Source organism: Canis lupus, chromosome 8 (genome assembly GCF_011100685.1).
Source record: "Canis lupus familiaris isolate Mischka breed German Shepherd chromosome 8, alternate assembly UU_Cfam_GSD_1.0, whole genome shotgun sequence".
Lineage (NCBI taxonomy): Eukaryota > Metazoa > Chordata > Mammalia > Carnivora > Canidae > Canis > Canis lupus.
Window position 1 is genome coordinate 75,323,198 of NC_049229.1, and position 9,125 is coordinate 75,332,322.

Below are 9,125 nucleotides of genomic sequence, written 5' to 3' on the forward strand. Positions count from 1 at the left end.
CACTGACCTGGGCTGGGCACTGGTTTCATCCCCATCATACAGGAGACATGGTCAGTGCAGGGACTCTGGGCTGTGCTGACTGCTGTGCTTTAGGGTGGACATCACGAAGTGTAAACTTAGTCCTGGAGGAGAGGAGGGGCAGGAGCCATCATGCATTGATCATCCCTGGACTACAGCTGAGGGCGTGGTGACCTCATGATTGTGGAATTGGTGACTATGAAAATTGGAGGAGCAGATATAGCAGCATCATGTCAGGTGACTCAAGATGCAGCAGGTCACCAGGTGTGTGGGAGAGCAGAGGGGAAGGTGAATGGCACCAGCTCCCTGAGAGTCACCCCATCTTCCACATGAGAACTCTTTGCCAGAAAGCTCTGCTTCTGTCCATTAATGGGGCTCCATCCTGCTGATTGCCCCCCCTCCTGACATCTGCTACTTGCACCTCAGGCAGCAGGTCCTCCTGGATCTGTGCTTCTGCCAGGACCCTCACAGACATTCCTGCTAAACCAACAGACTGAGACTAGGGAGAGGTATTGGTCAAGACTCCTATGAAAAGGAGGATCCATGGTCCATGACATAGGGACCTCGGGTCGGTATGTATCTTGAGAGACCTGTCCTTGAGCTGGTGTCACTTTTTCCGTCAACACCCTTCATTCTCTTCCTCAGACAGATGGGCATCCTGTAGCCCCTCAACTTTAATCACTCCTGAGACACTGGTGTGGCAGTTCTGTGTGCAGAGGGGCATCAAATATTCTCATGAGTAAATGCCTGTGATTCAGAGGGCCTGGATCTCAGCTGGAACCTACACAGGGGACTCCAGAGGGCTGGCCTCATTCTTTGAGCACAAGACATCAAATGAGAAAGCTCTGTGAATTGGGCAAGGAAACCCTCATGAGCAGGTTCAGCCACTTTCATGTATAAAGTCCAGGTATCCTTCCAGTTCTGTGTGTCGAACTAAACCCATGTGGATTCATATTGGCGGTTGGAAAACCCTGTGAGTCAGAGAGAGACTTTGCAGTAACAACAGGAAAAGGTACATAAAGGGGTCATTGCCACCTGAGCCTGGTCTTCATCTGGTTAACTGCAGACCTGATGGGATGATGCAGAACCCCTGTCATTGGGGGATGGAGACAGCCCTACACTCTGGGCTCTGGGAGGTTCCACCAGAAACCACGACCATCCTCGACTTAATGTGATGATCTACAGTGTGTCCCTCACCTTAAGGGTCACAAACTCTTTGCTATTTATGTGATGACATCAAGCCTTTGAGGTGTTATCCTCCAGTTGTTGTATTGTCATAGTTTCTACTGCATGGGAAATGTATCCTCTCTAAGTAAGGTGACGAGATCTGCTTATCCTGGGAGGAGTCATTCCTGGGACCGTGTCACTGGTCCAAACTCTGCTCTGTCATCTGACAGTGAAAGTGAAGATCCTCCTCCCTTGCAGCTAAAATCTGATATGGTGCCCACATTCCACATTTGTTCCTAGCTCTTCTCAGTGTGATTCACTAATGAGATTGTCATTGGTCTGAGAATCCCCCCAAGGAGCCAGTACTGGGATCCATGGGTGGTGTCAGATGTTGAAGACAAGGGTACAGCTCCTGGTAAACAGGCATCCCCAAGCTCAGTATTGTTTCCTACAGAGGAAAGGGAGGTGCACGGGAATGGCAGATGACACTTTCCAAGACTCCTGCAGATCCAGCAGCACCATGTGTGAACCAGCCTGGTCCAGGCCTCGGGATGACCCCGCGCAGGCAGGGTGTGGGGACCGTGTGTCTGGAGGGGCTGCCTGTGAAGTGTGGGCACAGATGATCTGGAAGGGCAGCTGTGGTGACACCAGCCCACATGGAACCACAATGATAGTCACTATTATTTTAGTTCATTAATGTCCAACACCTGCTAGTAATAAAAGGAGTAAATGCAAAAAGGGAGACTCATTAAACTAGATCCCAATGGTTATGTACATTTGAGGCATAATGTTACCCTTTATACTCCAGTGAAGAAGGATCATTAAATTATTCTTAATATAAAAAAGAACAACATTTAGAAATAGGTCAGCCCTTCTGCATTCAGAGCCTCAGGAAAAAACAGAGGCTTATCCCTGGGAGGACATCCTCTGGACCTCTGCAAGACCTATCAGGGTTATTGATTTGACTGTGTCGAGTAGTGAACAGAAAATATATTAATGTTTACATGCTGATATGTTATATTATTCCCTAAGTTAGGAAGCAAAAAAAAAAAAAAAACACAGTCCAATAGGCAGAATTTAATGCACATGAATATTCCAAAACCGCAATTCAAAAATAGTCAAACCACTCTCAAAACAAAACAAGACATACAAAACAAAACAGCTGTAAAACCTAAGGATTTACCGTATTTCTCACAAAGTCACTCTTTACAATATAAAGTAGGAACTTTCATATCTCATAAAGTATTGAATATTCAGTTTCACAGAATTGAAATTAGTAAATCACCGAATAACTTCTGTTTAATAGGAAAAATTCTGTGTTATGCTGTAAAATTTCAGAGAATGTGTAAAATGTCCACGTGTAGTTATATTTTAAGTTTTCACTTGAATTACAATAGTGTTCACATCCAGTGTAATATTCATTTCAGGTGTCCAATATAGTGATTGATCACTTCCATATATCACCCAGTGTTCATCAGGACAAGTGCACTCCCTAACCCCCATCTGATCAGGTCACCCAAACCCAAATAATCTACCATGTTTTAAACATCAGTTTCTTTCTCTGCACAGAGGGGGCCGTGTATCATTTTCCCCTTTGCTCATTGTTTTATTGGTTAAATTCAACATGTGATAGAAATCATACAGTGTTTCTCTTTCTCTGACTGTCACATGTCACTTACCATTATACTTGCTACCTCCATCCCCATACTCTCAAATGCTTAGATTTCATTCTATTTATGGAATGTTTCCATATTTTTGATGACAATAATGCTGAAAACCTCATGGTGTGTAAATCCCTTTGAATCAGTATTTTTGTATTCTTAGGGTATATACCCAGGAGTGCAATTGCTGGATCAAATGGTATGTCTAATATTACCTATTTCCCAGAATGGCTGCACCCCTGCCCACCCACATCTCCTGGCCAGCGAAATCTGCAGGTCATCTGTTCTAGTGGAAGTGGTATCAGGACTCATTTAACAATCAGAGCAGAGCACACCCGGTTACAACTCACCACATTCTGGCCACGGACCACACAATCCCACCACATACAAGGAGAGGCTCTATAGATGCGTGACCTGATGGAAAGAGACGCCAACACAGGGCAGCACAGTGCATGCAGCACATGACACAGATACTTTCTGAAGCACTAAATCTTGGACACTCTATAATCTTTTCCTCATAAAGCTACTATTCTCTGGAGAAGGAAACATAACTGGCTTTTCAACAATGAGAAGAACATAGAGGCTTTGAGAAACTGCCAGGATGGAGGAATTCAATTTCAGCTCGCTGTTCTGATCAACTTCAATATTTGGATTTCTAATATTGATCCCGATAACCCTACAGGATGAACAAAGGTCTCCTGTTATGTGTTCAGTTGCAGGAATTTCCATCAATGAAGGGATCCTGGACATCAGGAAGACTGCCAGCAGTCTACACCCTCCATACAGCAGCACCGTTCACTGCATGGGGTTAGAAAGTGGTACTAATAAAATTCCTGCCCTTCTGATCACTTTGGAGCTCTTCTGATGTCCTGCATGTTGCCGCCATGTCAACTAGAGACAAATCGTGTCCTATGCATGGCACTTGTTTAGTATTATTATGTGCAATGGTCCTGAGGTGGCAATCGTCACTTCCTGAAAATCATATAATGACTGTATCATACTCAATGGGCTTTCTACATTAAAACAGCTCTTGAGTCCATAAGGTTGTTGCATAAGATCGTTTAATAAGATTATATTGTTAGATAAAAGGACAGATTGCAAGTTAGAGCTTCAACATACAATGCACAAGATATTTATCATAATACATTTATTTTTTATTTAAAGCATATATTATCCATTGCCTTCAATAAAATTTTCCACATCCCCAAAGGATGGAATAAGAAGGAAATAAGTACAACCAAAGACTAAAGTGATTGACCTTATATAGACTTTATTCTAATCTAGTAGAATAAGCTTTATCAGAGACCAAAATTGAAAGTAATTTAACACTAATTTGAAAAGTTAAAAGGGGAGGTGGGCAGGGGATGGGGGTGACTGAGTGACGGGCACTGAGGGGGGTAGTTGATGGGATGAGCACCGGGTGTTATTCTATATGTTGGCAAATTGAACACCAATAAAAAATAAATTTACAAAATAAGAAAATAAAATTTTATTTATAAAATAAAAATAAAATTTATAAAAATAATTTTATAGAAAGAAAGAAATAAGAAGAAAGAAGAAAGAAAGAAAGAAAGAAAGAAAGAAAGAGAAAGAAAGAAAGAAAGAAAGAAAGAAAGAAAGAAAGAAAGAAGAAAGAAAGAAAGAGAAAAAAGAGAAAGAAAGAAAGAGAAAGAAAGAAAGAAGAAAGAAAGAAGAAAGAAAGAGAAAGAAAGAAAGAAGAAAGAAAGAAAGAAAGAAAGAAAGAAAGAAAGAAAGAAAGAAAGGAGAAAGAAAGAAGGATTTGGGGGATCCCTGGGTGGCGCAGCGGTTTGGCGCCTGCCTTTGGCCCAGGGCGCGATCCTGGAGACCCGGGATCGAATCCCACGTCGGGCTCCCGGTGCATGGAGCCTGCTTCTCCCTCTGCCTGTGTCTCTGCCTCTCTCTCTCTCTCTGTGACTATCATAAATAAAAAAAAATTTAAAAAAAAAGAAAGAAAGAAGGATTTGGGAGATTATAACTCAGAGTATTAGTTATAATTAGTTATAATTAGTTATAATCTCCCAAATCCTTCTTCATTGATTTTTTTTTCAAATCCAGATTGGATGATTTTTATTTTTTTATTTTTTGTAAATTTATTTTTTATTGGTGTTCAATATGTTGGTAAATTGAACACCAAAAAATAAATTTATAAAAAAATAAATTAAAAAATCCTTGAAACCTTACTGATATAAATAAATGACTGAATAAAAAGGAAAAGTTAAAAGTACATACTTTTTTACATTAAATGGAAAATTATCAAAATAAATGATAAGTTTTAAAGAATACTTGTAAAATGGTGAAAGATTAGTGTAAAATGCAATAGAAAACAACATGGAAAATCTATCATTGTTGTGACAGATCATATCAACAAGAGAAAAAACAAGAACTATATCATCCTCTCAATAGATGTGTAGAAAGCATATGACAAAATACAGCATCCATTCCTATCAGTGGAGGTTGGAGACAGCTCTACAAACTCAGTTCTAGGATGTCCAAACAGAACCCATGACTATCCTCAGGCTGACTGTGATGAGAGCAAGGAGCGTCCACAGAAGGTCCCTCATCTGAGGCATCACAAGGTTCCTGCCATCTACTTGGTGTCCTCAAGCTTGTGAGGTCTTTCCCTCCAGGTGTTGTATCGTCATAGGTTATATTGGATGGGAAATGTAGTTTCTCTCAGGGAGGTGTAGGGAACTGCTTTTCCTGGGAAGAGTCATTCCTGGGACATAATCTGTGGTATAAACCTCTGCTCTGTCATCTGACAGTGAAAATGAAGATCCTCTTGTGTTGCAGCTAAAGTCTGGTATGATGTCCACACTTGCTCCCAACTATTCTCAGTGTGAATCACTGGTGAGATTGCCATTGGTCTGAGAATTCATCCAAGGAGCCAATGTTGGGGTCCATGGGTGGTGTTAGGTGGTGAAGACCAGGGTATAGCTCCTGGTAAACAGGCATCCTCAAGCTTGATATTGTTTCCTACAGAGGAACGGGAGTTGAACGGGAATGCCAGCTGACACTCCGTGATTCCTGCAGACGGAGCAGCACCCTGTGTGAACTAGCCTGGTCGAGGAGCTCAGGATGACCCCACATAGGCAGGATGCGGGAGACCATTTGTCTGGATAAGCTGCCCATGAGGTGTGGGCATAGGTGGCAGCTGTGTTTCAAAGTCCAGCACACGTGGCACCATAGTGATAGCCAATGCATTTTATGTAATTAATGTCCTCTACCTGTTAGTAATAAATTTGATATATGCAAAACACTGAGACTTAGAACCCAATGGCTATGACCTTTTGAAGCATAATTTCTCCCATTCTATGTGAGTGAAGAACAATCATTAAATTATTCTGAAATCTTAAAAAAATTACAATCATGGAAATTTCTCTGTCCATAGTTGCAAATGCTTATATTTTTATTTTACATAGATCACATATTCAGAATCTTACCATTTTTGAAGTGTAAAACACAGTAGTGTTAAGCATCTGCACCACATGATTTCACCTTGAACTGCCTCCAAATGAGCCTCATTGATTCCACAGCATGGACATGTTGGTCAGCCCTTCCAAGGTCACAACCTCGGGAACTAACCAGAGTCGTATCCCTGGTAGGACAGACTCTGGACCTTTGCAAGAGCTTCCAGGTTTATTGATATAATTGAGTAGAGATAAAGATGATATGTTAGGGGGATCCCTGGGTGGCTCAGCGGTTTGGCGCCTGCCTTTGGCCCGGAGCGTGATCCTGGAGTCCTGGGATTGAGTCCCACGTCGGGCTCCCGGCATGAAGCCTGCTTCTCCCTCCTCCTTTGTCTCTGCCTCTCTCTCTCTCTATGTCTATCATGGATAAATAAATAAATCTTTAAAAAAATTAAAAAAAATGATATGTTAATGTTTAAAAGGTGCTATGTTCTCTTCTATCCGCTTGTAAGAAGAAAATATGCAGCAGGACAATTAAGGGGAATTTAAACCACAAGGATATTCCAAATCCACAATTTTTAAAAAGGCAAACCACTTTAAAAATGCAAAACAAGCCTTAACAACCAAGGAATTATTCTATTTCTCAGTAAGACACTCTATAGAAGATAAGTAGGAATTTGCATTCCTGATTAATTATTCAATTTCAGCATCACAGAAGTGGAAATGAGCAAATCTATGATTAACGTCAGATTTGTTTCATGGAAAAGCCTCCTGTATTATGCTACGAAATTAAAGAGAATAAATACAAATTCAAGGTGTAGTTATTTTAAAGATTTTATGTCAATGAAAATAGAGATGACATCCAGTGTAACATTCATTTCTGGTGTGCAATAGAGTGATTGATCATTCCCATTCATCGTCCAGTGTCCATCAGGACATGTGCACTTCCTAATCCCCATCTGATATGTCACTCGGCCCCCACTTACCTCCATGTAATAACCACCAGTTTAATCTCTATAATGGAGAGACTATTTTTTGGTCTTTGTATCAATTTTCCCCCTTTGTTCCTTTGATTTCTTCCTTAAATTCAATATATGACTGAAATTGTACAGTATTTGTCTTTTTCTGACTGACTCATGTCATGTAGCTATACACTTGCTACCTCCATCGCCATACTTGCATATGGTTAGATTTCATTCTATTTATGCTTGATTTCCATGTTTGGGCTAATGCAGATAAGTGCTGAAAATACTGAGGTGAATATATTCCTTGAAAATTAGTAGTTTTGTAGTCTTTTTTTCTTTTAGTAGTTTTGTAGCCTTATGGTAAATACGCAATAGAGCAGTTGCTGGACCACAGGGTAGGTCTACTTTTACCTATTTGAGGCACCATCATATTTTTTACTGGAGCAGCGGCACCACTGCCCACCCACATCTCATGAGCAGAGAATCCTGCAGGGCCTCAGTTCTAATGGAGGTGGGATCAGGTGAAACTTAACAAGCAGAGCAGAGCACATCCTGTCAAAACCCACCACAATCTGGGCAAGGACCACGCACTGCCCACAGCGGACAGGGAGAGTTTCTGAAGATGCGAGGCCTGATGGAAAGAGGCACCAAAACAGGACACCCCAGTTCACACAGCACACACCGCAGACAATCTTTGAAGTCCCAGGCCCTGAACCCTATGTGACCTCTTCTTCATAAAGCTGTTATTCTGGAGCAGGACCTGTAACTTGCTTTTCTAACACATAGAGGAAGAGTGAGACTTAGAGAAAATGATGAGATGGAAGAATTAAATTTCACTTTGCAGCTCTGATCCACCTAAATTTTGTGCTTCTCAGATCAGTCCCTTTGACTCTGCCAAATGAGACAGGACTTATGTTCTGCCTCCAGATCCTGCTTTCTCCAACCCTGACTGGATCCTGTGCATCGGAGAGACTGCCAGCAGCCCATCCCATCCATAGTGCATCTACAGCAATGGCATGAAGACACAGAGTTGTGATAATAATATCCCCACAATTCTTGTCCTTGGGGAGGAAGCCTGACTTCATGACCGAAGTCCGTTTCACATGTTGAGAGGTGCTTGCCTCTCTATGTCACTCATTAGTGAGAATATGTGCATGGACCACGTATGTCATCATCACTTACTGCAAAATAATATAATGATTGTACAACATACACTCAAACACAAAATAAATCCACAGGACTGAGATAAGAGTTTGAAAGAAAGTAAGGTTAGGTGATTTTGACATAAAATTCTGGAGTCCCCATCTGATATTCAGCATATAAAGCATATGGAATTCCCCACACAGTCTTTCCTATAACAGCATTGGGAAGGAGGAGTTAAGATACTGGATCAGTGTTCCTGAGCTTGTCTCATTGTGGAATGTGATAGATACTTATTGAATCATTCTGATCACCCATGAAATCACTTAGAGGTCTGAGAGAACAGAAACTACTAGTCCACACATAACAAATTGACCACCTTTTGGATGTAGGAGGTGTGAATATTGTCATGCGGAGATATAGCTGTGGCAATGAGGGCAGGAGCGAGGCTGCTTCCAGAATTTTCTGCAAAGTTTTACTCACAGCAAACATGGAAATCTGAGAATTTTAGATGTCTGCTTCCATGGGGATGTGCCTGGGCTAAATGTGCTCAGGTGGTAAACAGGGAGGAATCCCAGGATATTAATTGGTCCAAAGAACCCCAGGGTTGTAGGAAGAATGTGTGACACCAATGTGATGCACAGCTACTAAGGACAGGAGAATGGAAGGTGGTTGAGGTCAGTGATTCCAGGTGTGGTATTCCTGCTCTATTTCGTCATAACCTGAGTGTTTTCCTGGGAACAGGT